At 46.7% G+C, this 14,581-nt stretch overlaps 1 pseudogene; it reads left to right on the top strand.

Annotated features, from left to right (window-relative positions):
• The first annotated feature begins 7,580 nt into the window (after positions 1-7,580).
• LOC109731725 (probable disease resistance protein At1g59620) lies at positions 7,581-13,947 on the top strand (annotated as a pseudogene).
• Positions 13,948-14,581: the final 634 nt, after the last annotated feature.

The raw sequence follows: 14,581 nt of genomic DNA, 5'->3' as shown, positions 1-14,581 counted from the left end.
ACTCCATCAACCGCGTTCTTGTAACGCTTCCGCTTAGCGATCTTCAAGGGTATGAAGATGCACTCCCTCTCTCTCGTTGCTAGCATCTCCTAGATTGGTCTTGGTGACACGTAGGAAAATTTTGAATTATTGCTACGTTCCCCAACACGAAATCCCAAGTTTGTTAAAAAACGAGTTGAGGTTGTGGTATTCACCCCCCAAGTCGGATTGGACATGGATGATTTTCTGCTTAAGAAGACGCTCAACGTGTGCTTGAAACTGAATGAAGACATCAAACACATCAGACTTACGTTTAATAAGATATAACCAAGTAAAACGGCTGTAAGCATCAATGAAACTGACATAATAATTGTGACCGCTAACAGATGTCTGGGCATGAGCCCATACATCAGAAAACACAAGCTCAAGAGGATGTTTCACAACACGACTAGACTCTGAAAAAGCAAGCTGATGACTCTTGCCCTGCTGACAGGCATCACAAATTGTTTCAGCAGTTTTATTGGACACTACTGGTAGATCATGACGATGCAAAACATGTGAAACTATGGGAGCCGCCGGGTGACCAAGGCGCGCGTGCCAGTGTGTAGGCGACACACGAACACCACTGAACACCTGAGGAGAGGACGGCATGGAAGGTGGGCGCGGCGCATCAAGTGCATACAGGCCATGGCGAAGACGACCGCTAAGTAGAACGGCCCTCGTGTCCCGATCCTTGATAAAGAAACGAAAAGGGTGAAACTCAGCAAGGACATTATTATCACGAGTAAGTTGAGGAATGGACAACAAACTACACGTAGCAGAAGGAACACGAAGGACATTAGATAGATGCAATGTGCGAAAATTGTGTGCAAGGAGAGAGGCCTGACCAACATGGGAGATGCGCATACCTGCTCCACTGGCGGTGTGCACCTGATCATGACCACGATATGGCTCCTGAGTAGAGAGCTTACCCATCTCACCGGTGAGGTGGTTGGTAGCTCCAGTGTCCATGTACCATGCAGGATCAATTGAGTAAGACGGAGTACGGCCATGATCATGACTCGTCACGGCGGGAGCGGCCTGCTTGTCGTTCCCTTTGCCATTGTTGCCGAGGCCCAGAAAATCTTGCTTGTAGCGACGATGGCAGCGAGAGGCAATGTGGCGCTCAAGGCCACACAACTGGCAGGCCTGTTGGGCACCACAAGAAGAGCAACACGACACCGGCCGGTTACCACCCGTGATGGTCGGAGCACTGCCCCATGAGGCCGGTTGTGAAGGTGGCGCCGGTCTGCCTCCTGAAGATGAAGACCGCTGGGGCTTGCCACGAGTTGCGGCATTGGCGGAGGCGAAACTGGGGGAGGCCCGGCGCGCCTTAATGCGTTGCTCACGGCCAAGCAGACGTGCATAGAGCTCACAAGGTGGAAGCGGGTCATCGCGGCCATGAACATTCTCAATGAGATTGTCATAATCATCATCAAGCCCATTAAGCACGAAGGTGGTGAACTCCTCATCCTGCAGTGACTGACCAACTGAGGCCAACGTGTTGGCGAGACCCCGCATCTTGTTGAAGTAGTCGGTGATGCTGAGGTCACCAAGCTTCGTCTCACCCAGCTCGGTGCATATAGAGTGAGCACGCGCCTGAGACTGAGAGGCAAAACTGGTGTGAAGCGCCGCCCACGCCTCCCGGGACGTAGCGGCGAAGATGACTAGCGACGAGACGCTCGGGGTGAGCGAGGACTGGATGGCGGAGAGGATGGCCTGATCCTGAGCCACCCAGGTGTGGTACGCCGGGTGGTGAGGGGGCGGACACGGGATGGATCCGTCAACGTAGCCCTCCAGATAGCGACTCCGCAGAAGAGGGAGCACCTGGGCACGCCAGGACAGGTAGTTGTCCGGCGCGAACTTCACCGGCAGCAGATGCGAGAAGTAGAACGGCGCAGGCACCGTGGCCGAATCGGCATGGGCATGCGGCGATGCATACAGGCCCATCGACGAGGCCGCCCCAGGATGTACTGGATACACCGAGTAGGGCGGGTAGGATCCGGGGGAAACCGCCCCGGGAGCGCCGTAGTGTGTCGCGGGGGCGCCGTAGGGTGCCGCGGGAGCACCGTTGTAGGGTGCCGTGGGGGCACCGTGGTTTGCCGCAGCCGAAGCCATGTGCGGCGAAGCAGCCGCAGCTCCGTGCGGGTGCGGGGAGGACGCCAGGTAGGGTTGAGGCGGCGCGGGTGCCGAGTAGGGTTGGGGCGGCGCGGGTGCCGAATAGGGTTGGGGCGGCACCGTGCCGGTGCGGGGAGGACGCCAGGTAGGGTTGAGGCGGCGCGGGTGCCGAGTAGGGTTGGGGCGGCGCGGGTGCCGAGTAGGGCAGCGTCGGCGGAGCGCCGTAGTAGTGATGAGGCGGCGGCGGCGCTCCATAGGGTTCGGGCGGCACCGGCCAAGACGACGGCGGCGGCGGCCCACCATAGATCCCAGGAACGCCGCCCGCAGGAGGAGCAGCGCCAGAGGGAGCACCGGTCGGGGTGGCGCCGCGGTCTCCCGATCCGATCGGGGAGCGAGGCGACGACGAGGCACCGTAGGCCATCGCGAGAGGCTGCGAGTCAAGGAACGGTGAGGCAGTGGCGAGGGCCGACACCGCGGCGGCGGCGGCGGGAGGAACCAAGGTTGGCGCGACGGCGGCGGTGGCGGCGGCAGCGGAAGACATCGTAACCTAATTTGATACCATGTAAGACATTATTTGGGAACTGCTCGACACCCCTAACCCGGGGTGTGACTATCTCATTATATAGAGATACCCAAGGGGTACAATACAATATACAGAGGCTACGTATATACAGTCTAACAGCTCCGACTTAACAACCACCGATAAACGAAAAGATCAATAGTACAGCGGCAAAACCAAGTACCAAAATCCTTTTGCGACTCTACTCAATTCACCACCATCAGTGTCGCTAAACAAGTCAGCACACGAAGAAGGATCCAAGGCCAGTATGGCTTCACCACCACCGGCCCCAACTGTTGAGCCGGCTCCAAGACAATGCATCCAATAAGGTTTAACGGTGTGAGAAAAGGAACGTATCCAAGTGAGATTAGGCTTTGAATCAACCGTCGACACAAAATCAACAGTGAAAATAACAGGAGTGAAGGGTTTGAGCTGCAAAATATTTTTAACTAGATTTCAGTGTGCAATGGGTCACGTGATAACGTACACAGTAATGTAGCAAACAATAACAGTAGACCTGCAGAAAATTTGTTATGGGAGAAGCCTACGAAATCAGTCCGTAAGTGTAGCATCTCTCATGTACGACTTTGTGCCATAATGTAAGAATTTGAACTGCAAAAACATCCTATATTATTGGACAGAGGGAGTAATAACTAACGAAATAGCTCTATTTAACGAACTAACTAAACATCCAGGACACCGTCGTGGCGCCTGTCACACCAGCGGGACCGCCAGCAGCAACAGCAGAACCGGAGGGCCAGGCAGATCCAGAAGGCGCACCCGACGGCCACGAGCACGCCGAGCACCACGAGGACGCCCCACGGGACCCCTTGGCACCGGCAGCTAGTACCACCGGCCTGGCCGCAGCAGAAAAGCAGCGCAAGCATCACGCTGCCCACAACGAAGACGGCGCCGATGAAGACCACCAGCCAGCCGTCGCCCTGGAGGAAGGTAGCGCCGCGGTCTGGCTCCGTCGCCACGCCGCCGCCGTCCTCCAGCTCCATGCACGCGCGTGCTTGATCGGTCATCGCAGGGTGTAAGGTGCTTGCGTAACAAGCTAGCTACTGATTCCCTGCCCATCTATCTTCCGACGGAAAAGCTACCTATTAACCTAATTTTGAAGTGATTCGATCGATCGTATCTATACTAACTTTGTCGTTTGGTTTGACATCTATCTTGTGTTAAGGCGTCTCTAAGGGGGACTCTCAAATCGACAAATGTCCGGAGGCAGTTTGTTATCTAACGCGGTGCCGCGTACGTCCGCGGACTTGCGTGGCTTGTTAGTTAATCTAGTTGTTCAATTAGCTGGTTCTTTTCTTCAGCACTATTTTGGTTTTTCTTTTCTAAACCGGATTAGCCGATGCGAGCCCACGATGTGTGTGTGGCCGCCGTATAGAAGACCTGCCCTGGATCGGTGTGTGGCCGCGTCTGTGGGGGTGGGCTTGCTACAATCTGTTTTCTATTAGATAAAAAAGTAAGGTGCTTATAGGGATAGGGTATGTGTGTGTTCATAGGGGTGAGTGTATGCGCGTGTATATGAGTGTTTGTGTCTGTATTGATGTTAAAAAAAGATAAAATCAAAACGCTGCAAGTTTCAAGCGGCACAGACTTCCCAAACTCGGCGAATCCTATTTGGCACTGCAGGCGCCCGCTAAAGTGTATTTTGCAAACGGGCGCCTGCAGCGCCCCGCGCTGGGCCGGCCCAACTAGCTTTGTCTTCTGTGTGTTAAGACCCGCAAAAAAGAATTACTACCGAATGCATTCAGCTGGATTCTAACCGTGGACGCAGCAGTTACGTTCAACGCGCGACAACCACTCCACCCGCTTCACGTTTGTGATAATGTAGATCTACTTCCCTGTTTGTTCTTTCGTTTTCTTTTTCTTTTTTCGTGTGCCTTTTTCCTTTTATTTTTCCTATAATTTTTATTCTTCTTTTTCCTTTAATTTTTGTAATTCTGTGAAAAAATTCACCGGATTTTTATGAACATTTTTCAAATTTGATGAACTCTTTTCTTATTAGATGAACGTTAATCAAAATCAATGAACTTTTTTGAAAATTTTGTGAACTTTTTACGAAAATCGATGACATTTTTTCAAATTTCATGAACCTTTTTTATAAATTGATGAACTTTTTAAAATTAGATGATTTTCAAAAAAATATGATAATTGTTTTCCAAAACCTATGATTTTTTTTCAAATTTGATGAACCTTTTCCAAGTTTAAAGATTCTTTAAAAATCTGTCAACTTTTTTTAATTTGATGAACTTTTTTCAAATACAATAAACTTTTTCAATTTCCATGAACATTTTTCAAATTCTGTGATTTTTTTTTAATTTCGATGAATTTGTTTTCAAAGTCGATGAACCTTTGTCCAAATTGGATGAACTTTTTTCAATTTCCATGAACATTTTAGGACGTCGTCGAGGGGAAGGACACTGTCATGCAGGCGCAGATGCTGCCAGCGACACTCTAGGACGTCGTCGAGGGGAAGGACACTGTCACCTTCCGCGATGACAAGTACACCATGGCGGCGATCCTCATGGGCTTGTCGCCACAGATGATTGGTGCAGTCATTGTCAAGATGACGGCGAAGGAAGCCCGAGAGCTCATCCGCACCATGCGGGTGGCCGCTGCATGCACGAGTCCACGGCTTAGAGACTCTGGAAGGAGTTCGAGGACCTCGCTTTCAAGGATGGTGAGTCCATCGACGTGTTTGGCATGCGTGTCACCGGACTCGTCAACAACTTGCGTACCCTTGGCGACAGAACAAGAGGATTGACAAGAAAGTCTTACACATTGTCCCAAAGAGGCACTTTGAGGTGGCCATCGACATCGACACCCTCCTCGATGTCAACACCTTTTCTCTCGAGGAGCTCACCGGCCGTCCTCGCATGGTCTAGGATTCGTCTCGATGAAGTCAAAAACGCTGGTGGCACTCGCTTCCTCCTCTCCAAGGACTAGTGGGAGTCCCGCAGCAAACAACGGCAGCACGTCGAGGGTTCGAGCTTCGGCACTCGCCAGCACCCATGCAAAGCCCAGGGAAACAGTTGCAGACGCATCGATGGTGGTGGTGGCGCGGGTGCCAGAAGGGCAGGGGCGGCGGTGCACCCCGCAACGGTGTGCACGCTGCTTCTCGTGACGAGAAGTGTCATTACTGCAACAAGAATGGGCACTGGGAATGTGACTGCCATATGAGGATTGGCGATGAGGCGAACATGGAGCGCATGGATGAAGAGAAGGAACCGGGCCTCCTGATGGCAGACATGGTCTCTCCCAGTGCCGATCATAGCCATGCCCAGAGCGCACGGCGTGATGACCTGTGGTACATTGACACGTGTGTCAAACCACATGATCGGTGACCGCGAGGCCTTCCTGAGCTGGACACAAGGATCACGGGGCGCGTATGATTCGTCGATGGCTCCGCCGTCCCAGGATGCGACACCGTGCTCTTTGACGCTCAAGAGGGGCATCACCGCGTCCTCACAACCTTCTATTTCATCCCGAGGCTGCAGATGAACGTCATGTCTGTAGGTCAGCTGGACGAGGTTGGGTACGAGGTTTCGATCCATGGTGGCCTTCTTCCTGTAGGGGACAAACGCATCAAGCTCATCGCGCGTGTGGCTCGGAGTAGAAACTGGTTGTACAAGCTGCCGTTGAAGCAGGCCAAGCCGGTGTGCATGTCCTTGTGACGATGGCCTGAAAAAGCCCACTTTGAATACGTTTTGACACATTTGTAAAACTTTATTAAGCTTCAATACGTTTTGACACATTTGATAAATTCAGCAAGTTTCAAGAACTAAAACTTAAACCCTAAACGGAGGTATACAGTAACCTTAATACAGCAAAGCCTATGTGCATAATTGACTCCATCATCAGGTTGCATGTCCTCTGCCTTGGGCTTAGATCCAACCTTGATGATGCAAATAACTCCAATGGAGTTACTTGGCTTCCTGTACTTGTCTAGGGGCCACCGGTCAGCAACCACATATTTCTTCCATAAATTATATTCTCTCCATCGTCTTCGACACCAATGAAAGCAAGCAGACTATGGGGCCAAACCCAAATTAGAACTGCCATAAGAGGGGATCACTCGTACTATTGTTGGTGGCTAGAGCCATGGAGAATTGTGATGATGCACGAGAGTTACGTATGAATGGGTTCTAGGGACACCATTAATGGTTATGTGGGCCTAATGGTTTGAACCTTTCCAAATTCAAAATAATATTTAAATTAGTAGATAATTGTGATGGCAATATATGATTATCCATTGGTTGGGTTAAAAAAATTATTGCCATATGTAAGTTATACCAAAAAAAAAGTTCTGACATATATCGTGATTGACCACTTACGAGGTATTTTTTTTGATCTAGCCAAGTGTTCATTATATACTATCATCATAATGCTCCTATAATTTCTTTCATGATTTTTCTGGAAATGTTCCGACCACTGAAACTCTTAACAATGTGTCAGGTAATCTATGATGGAAAAAATCCTAGTACATGTTTATATGCAAACTTTTCTTATTTTTCATATCATAATATTTTTTGTTCGATACATTGCATGTCAAAGTGTTGTGCCCAAATCATATCTAACAACTTCAGTATGTATATACTCCCACTATACATTCTGTTATTTGTTGTCCTATGGAACAAACTGCATGGTTTGATAGAAATTGTCAAATCATTTAAGAACAAAAGTATTATATTTAAAATTACCAAAAAATTAAACAAGAAAAAATAATATTATTTTCGTTGCAACGAAGAAAAACAACCTAAGCATTAAATTGCGTGCTTGTTCTCAGGTTTCTCTGGAGGGAAGGAATTCAGTGGAAAATGGGTCCATCTCATATGTACCCTCTACTGGTGCTAACAACTCTGCAGACAAGAAAATCCTCACTCGCATGGAGACAATGGCTACTCTAGAGGAATCTCGTCTCATAGGGAGAGGGAATGAAAAGGAGGAAATCATCAAACTAATCTCAAATACAGATCTCCAGCAATTTCATGTGATCTCCTTGTGGGGAATGGGTGGTATTGGAAAAACAACACTAGTGAGAGATATCTATCAAAGCCAAGAGATTAGTAGCATGTTTGATAAGCGTGCTTGTGAGACAGTCATGCGTCCTTTCAATGCAACAACACTCCGTGGGAGCTTAGCTGTGCAACTCGGAGGTAAAGATGAGAAAGATTTAAGGAGGTGTTTAGAAGGAAGAAGATACTTGCTTGTTCTTGATGATCTGTGGTCCATAGAAGAGTGGGATGCTATAAAACAACATTTGCCAGAAACGGCAGCAAGCTGCATAATAATCACAACAAGGGAAGATAATATTGCCAAGCACTGCTCAAAGGATGATATAAATATATACAAGCTGAACCATCTGGGCCCTGATGACGCATGTACCCTCTTCACCAAAAAGGTAAAAATGAAGTAGTGTCATGCTCAATTAGTTGTTCTTTTTAATCCTGTCCCTCTTATTTCTATTACTGCTTTAAAATTCACAAACAATATCTTTATGAGCATGTGTAACAGAATTATAAAATCAAATTGTCCACTAGAAAATTTGAATTCCCATTTGTTAGAAATCTTACGCGATAGCTAGAATAATACATATAAATACAAAGGACTACGGAATACATAAACTACAATTACAATAAGGTGGAGGCATGATAATCTGTTAAGTTAGGTCCAACCAAATAATTTGTGGAGTTTGTAGCTGTCAAAGTGAATATCCCTGATTCGCGATCGAACAACAAAGAAGTCGGTAGAGGCAGAAACAAAGGTTCAACTTATTTTTACAAGATACAAAGGGGTGTGTATAGGAATTTTTTCCTCGTTATTGAAGTTATTGCATTGCCACCTTTTTTCTTGTGGATCTATCATTTCAACATTTTCATCCACCAGATCTACTGCAATTAAACACATGCTTCAATAATAATGGAAGAATATTAAATTTGCTTGTAAGAATCTATAGCCACCCTCTCATCAGCTTTGTCTTTAGCTCAGTCCTCTTTAAATCATGTTGCTTAGTTCTTCTAGATTTGCATATGATAAGTCAATGTGGACTTAGATGGTTCGTGGTTTGTCTTTTTCTTGCGTTAATATGGGAGTTTCTAGAAAATCTGCGAGTAGTACAAGTTATAAGGTAACTATACTGTATTTATGTATTTAAATAAAAGGAAACAATACATCTTTAAAGTACAAATTGATATGTTGGAGCATCCTGATATTTTATTTCTTGAAATTGAGTTTATTTCGGTGTCTCCTGCCATGCTAACAACATATTTGAAATGGAGGTATTTAAAGTACATGAATTGAAACGATCTGTAACTGAACGGCGTATTTACTCAACAGAAAAAGGGACGTCCTGCAATATGATTATGTGTAATGTAACAACATTCTCCTTGTAGCATGGCAACATTGCTATTAACTTTTATCAGACAACATATATTTCTACTTCCTCCGTTCGGAATTACTTGTCTCGGAAATGGATGTATCCAGAACTAAAATACGTCTAGATACATCCATTTCCGCGACAAGTAATTCCGAACGGAGGGAGTAGTTTACTACAAGAGTGTTGATCGGACAGAATGTCATACAAGTGTATATCGAGATAATCTATTTTATCGGACCTAAGAATTCTAGTACCAGGCAATACATCTGATCAGATGGGATTTTTTTTTCTTGCAAACTCATGAATGGCTTACAACTCAAATATATCATCTAAAAGATTGGCATGCTTCGGCATGTGGGATAATTTTTCTTGCATTTTGGAGAAACTAAAATGTTTCATATGAAGCTCCTTTGAAATTTATGCGCTATAAACATATCTCTAGGAATGCTATGGCAGGTTTTGTGTCCTGCAAATGTGGTTGATGAATATAGAGAGAATACCCTAGGCCATATGAGTTGCTACCTTTATATTTTCACAAATCAGTTAGATTATTACATTTATTTTTATGTACAGAAGTTTGGTTTCCAAGGAGTTTCTGGTGGTTATATATTTTTTAGATAGTACCTATGTTTTTAAGGCGACGCTTCGCTTTAAGGCGCTGGGGAGGCGCCTCGACGCCTAGGCGTCGCCTTACAGACGCCTTAAAAACATACGATAGTACACATGTTGTCTGTCTTTATATCAACGAAAACCCCAACGGCATAGTAGGATTGCACAAAGTAAACCCCTAAATTGGTCCAGGGACGCAGCCCCATACCGCACATCAGGAAGGATACACAACAATCCACAAGCGCCACCAGAACGGATAACTTTTGAGCAAGCCACCACAAACAACAAACTACAACATAGCATTAGAACCTAGAAAACATAAAATACAACCGCTAATGGGTTGTGTTGCAAGGTTTCCCTGATGTTGTCTTGCTGTAAGTTGGAGCTTCCGGAGCCTAGCTACACTCATGAGGCACTGATAAAGGTGCAAGGAGGATTGCTGGTGCCAAGGGCCATGTGAGCGAGGCATCATGAAGCCTGTCGAACAAGCAGTGCAGAACCGCCTGAGCTAGTTGTGTGCCGAGTCAGTGGCCACCTATCACCGTAGAGAAGCCTTGCCTCCCAGCGCTTTGAGCCACCAAGCACAGCACATCACACCATAGCCAGACGACAACCGCCGCAACCTACAGAACCACAGCACACTGCAGCCACCACACGACAACCACCGATGAGAAGAGGCTCTGAAGCAGCAAGGCGGCGTCTTCAAGAAGAAGAAAGTGTGCCACCGCTTCTTGACCCAGAAGACTCGGGCTTGGAGTATCCAATGGACATGCACAGTCAGCAGGCAGGCAGGCAGGCAGGCGGTAGTTGCCTTGCTGAACTTCCATGCTCCCGGAGACGATGCCGACACGTCAGCGACCCCCTGTTGCAAAGGAAGGCCACCGTCAACTACACTTTTTCACTCCAATCACCTCCTCTGCTGCCAGCCCGGCCCGACCCCAAAAAACGCACAGCCGCATCGCCGTCTTGAGCCAACGCCTGACAACCGCCCCACCGCCCTCAAGACCAGAGCGACCGGACATCACCACTGCAGCACACCCTGCCGAATGCGCCACAAGCTCACCACAAGGCGCCGTTGCCTCGGTGCCCGAGCCTTGCCACACCCCTCCCTGGTTTAGCAGCTCTAGATCCAGGGGCAGGAGTGTTAGCATCTTAATCTTGTACTTAGTTTTATTTCCATTTCTTTATAAGGTGGAGCGTCGGTCAACTGTGTAGGTCATGCTTCTCCCTCTGTGTATTGAGTAGCAGGTGAGGGAGAGGCATGGTGAGATGTGGGAAATAGGGGCGCTGGTACAGGATATCCTGAGGAGACTCCCATGTGTATACCTCCACAGCTTGCTGCTGGAGGAGTTGCTACTATGAGAAAAATAGCAAAGGAAGGCAACCAAATTGAAAGGGGGTTGGAAATAGCTGGTGCTTGCGTGCTCTGTTCTTAACCGTCTAGTGCCTGCAACCTGCTTGTTGTATTGTTTCTTCCGCTGTGTCCACCAAAATCAAGTCTGCTGCTGTGTCCACCGGCAAAGGGAGGACGAGGGAGACTCGGTGTCCATCATGGAGAACACAATGCGACAGCAGGTGGGGGAAAGTTGTAGAATGGAACCCTAAACCTAGTGGAGCGAGTCCGACCTGAGTTGCCCACATTAAACTGGGAGCAACGCAGGGACCTAATTGTTTTGTAAGAAATCCAATAGTTCACACTTTATTGGGTATTTTTGTTGTTATAGTTATGATTATCCTCCTTGAATGCCTCAACAATTATTCTGTGCACATGCATAAAAATACTCCGCTGGATGAGTTATTATGGTGTTAAGATTGAGGAACCATATTACTTTCTAATAGGAGCACCGTAAAAGAGCTGCTCATGTAATAACCACATTCAGGCGTTATGATTATGACAAATATGCACCATTAACTGAGAGGCCCAATCATATCAAGTTAATGCCTGGAGTACTTCTGTAGCTACGTGAGGTAATTGATGTCCAATGAAATCAGTAGCAAGAATTCAATTAGCACCGAGGTGAGGTGTAGCTGTAGAAGTTAGAAGCATGATGGGAAATGGCATTGTTTTGATTTGCATTTTTGCGTGCAATGCAGGTAGGAATGAGTGAGACGTTAGGTTATTATACTATGGGCATGTTGCTAGGTGGGAGGAAAATCTTTCTAGGAATAGAAATGAGGATATACTGAATAAAAAAATGGATGATGGAGAAACTTATTATCCAAAAAAAAGTAGCATTGTCTCACTTTAACATCTTTGTAGTACATATTCCCTATAAGAAAATGTGTTAGACAATGGTGCATATTTGCTTTCTTTCTTGTTGTACTAAATGACTTATTGATATGAATTTCAGGTATTTAAGGAGACCGTAAAATTGGATGAGCAATATCCAGAGTTGGTTGAACAAGCAAAACTGATGTTGAAGAAGTGCGGAGGACTTCCCCTTGCACTAGTCACCATAGGTGGTTTCTTGGCAAGCCAACCAAAAACTGCTTTTGAATGGAGAAAATTGAATGAGCATATTAGTGCTGAGTTGGAGATGAATCCAGAACTTGAGATCATAAAAGCAGTCCTTATGAAAAGCTATGATGGTTTACCCTATTACCTCAAGGCTTGTTTCTTGTATCTTGCCATCTTTCCTGAAGACTACATGATTCTGCGGAGACGCTTAGTGCGTCGGTGGATTGCAGAGGGTTACTCAAGTGAGGTGCGTGGCAAGTCTATGGAGGAAGTATTGGACGGTTACTTCATGGAACTTATAAGTAGGAGCATGATTATGCCATCTCAACAGTCAATTCATAGCAGGAAAGGAATTGACTCCTGCCATGTCCATGATCTCATTCGTGAAATTGCAATCTCAAAGTCTATGGAGGAAAATCTTGTTTTCACATTGGAGGAAGGGTGCAGCTTAAACAACCATGGCACTGTGCGTCATCTTGCTGTAAGCAGCAACTGGAAGGGGGATCAGTGTGAGTTTGAGAATATAATAGATTTGTCCCATGTACGATCGTTGACAGTGTTTGGAAATTGGAGGCCGTTTTACATTTCTGAGAAGATGAGGTTGCTACGAGTGCTGGATTTGGAAGGCATGTGGGATCTAGTTGATCATCACCTTCAACACATTGGGAAGCTTGTACATCTTAGATATCTTTCTCTAAAGGGACATGCTGATGTATTTCACCTGCCAAATTCATTGGGGAACTTGAGACAACTCCAGACACTAGATAGTTCAGGTACAAGCATAATAAAACTACCAAGGACCATCATCAAGCTTGTGAAGATGCAACACATTGTTGCTAGCGATATAGGACATAGAAATGCCAATATATTTGATGATGCAGATGAGCAGTCACTAATGAGTTTACCTATATACTCAGCAGGTTGTTGTGTGTCATGTTGTGCACCTACTTGTTTGGCAGAGCATCTTGAACTTGACGATGGTGCACAACTTAACAGGTGTGATGTATGCACTGCGTTCTGTTGCAGCATATTACCTTATTATGCGGCAGGAGGACGAAATCCAGGTGGTATTGAAGTGCCAAGAGGGATTTGGAAGATGAAGACCCTGCACACACTGCGTGTTGTGGACATCTCAGTGGGGAAGGCTGCTCTACAAGATATAAAAAAGCTCACCCGGTTGCGCAAGTTAGGAGTGACAGGCATCAACAAGAGAAACAGTCAAGAGCTGTGTTCAGCAATTGCTCGTCTCAGCAGCCTGGAGTCATTGTCACTGCGCTCACACGAAGAGACAGGTTTATCAGGCCGCTTGGATGGGCTGTCCTCACCTCCAGAAAACCTGCACAGCCTCAAGTTGAGAGGCAACCTGGTTAAACTGCCGGAGTGGATCCAGGGGCTCAAAAATCTCGTGAAGCTGAAGCTAGAGTGGTCGATGATATCGGAGCACGATGCTGCCATACAAGTCCTTGGAAATCTACCAAACCTGGCCACCCTACGTTTATTGTATGAGTCGTTCGTTGGTGAAGAGGTTTGTTTCAGTTTCTGTCGGGGGGCATTCCCGAGCCTGAAGGTGCTGCAGCTGTATATGATAACAAACCTCAAGTCGGTGGGATTTGAAGAAGGAGCAGCCCCTAAGCTTGAGTTGCTGCAATATGAGAGTGGGTTTTTCTGTGCCGGTGTTGATTTGTTCTGTGGGTTAGCATATCTCCCAAGCCTCAAGGAATTTATGCTGTATAGAGGGCACTGGGAGAAGACTGAGGTCGTGGAGCACTTGCGAGGCCAGCTGGCAGAGAATGAAAACAAGCCTGTTTTGAAGAGTTGGAGTGGGTAGTCCTAGCTGTGCTGTATTCAACTCCCCCTTTTCTTGTACGTATATACGTATTTTAATATTCATATATAGATATATTACCTCCGTCGCTCGCTCCCTCCCCTTATATTACCGCCTACAGAAGACTCATTTTGTGTAATCAACTGCATGTGCAAGCTTGTGTAGTCGCTGTGGTAGACAATGACATTCTTTGGTCGTTTTGTTCATCCGTCGTGGCTCTTTGATTTATATGTGTGTCTGTTTGTGTGCAGTTGAGCCAATACTAAATTTTCATGTGATGTTTTTAGAAACAGATGGAGCACCTAGCGAGAGAGAAAACTGTATTGTAGATGAGCATGTGTCTGTGCGCAGTCCATTCTGCTTTCAGGTTGGCACGGCCAGCATTTACAACATTGGTCCGAGATAATGGTTCGGTTCCCCATCATAGGCAGGCAGGCTGTGAGAAGATGGCAGCAGATGTAGCATCACCGCGCATTGAAGGCTGATCGTAGTCTGTTTGACACAAGCGGTGGGACATCATCGAATCAACGGCAACTGGTGGATCAGCGAATGCTCTGCCCTGCCTACCACGCGTCAGTTTCCTTGTATATTATGTACTGCTGT

Source organism: Aegilops tauschii, chromosome 3 (assembly GCF_002575655.3).
Source record: "Aegilops tauschii subsp. strangulata cultivar AL8/78 chromosome 3, Aet v6.0, whole genome shotgun sequence".
Taxonomy (NCBI): domain Eukaryota; kingdom Viridiplantae; phylum Streptophyta; class Magnoliopsida; order Poales; family Poaceae; genus Aegilops; species Aegilops tauschii.
The sequence above is the reverse complement of the archived record's forward strand: the minus strand, read 5'-3'. Positions and strand labels throughout refer to the sequence as shown.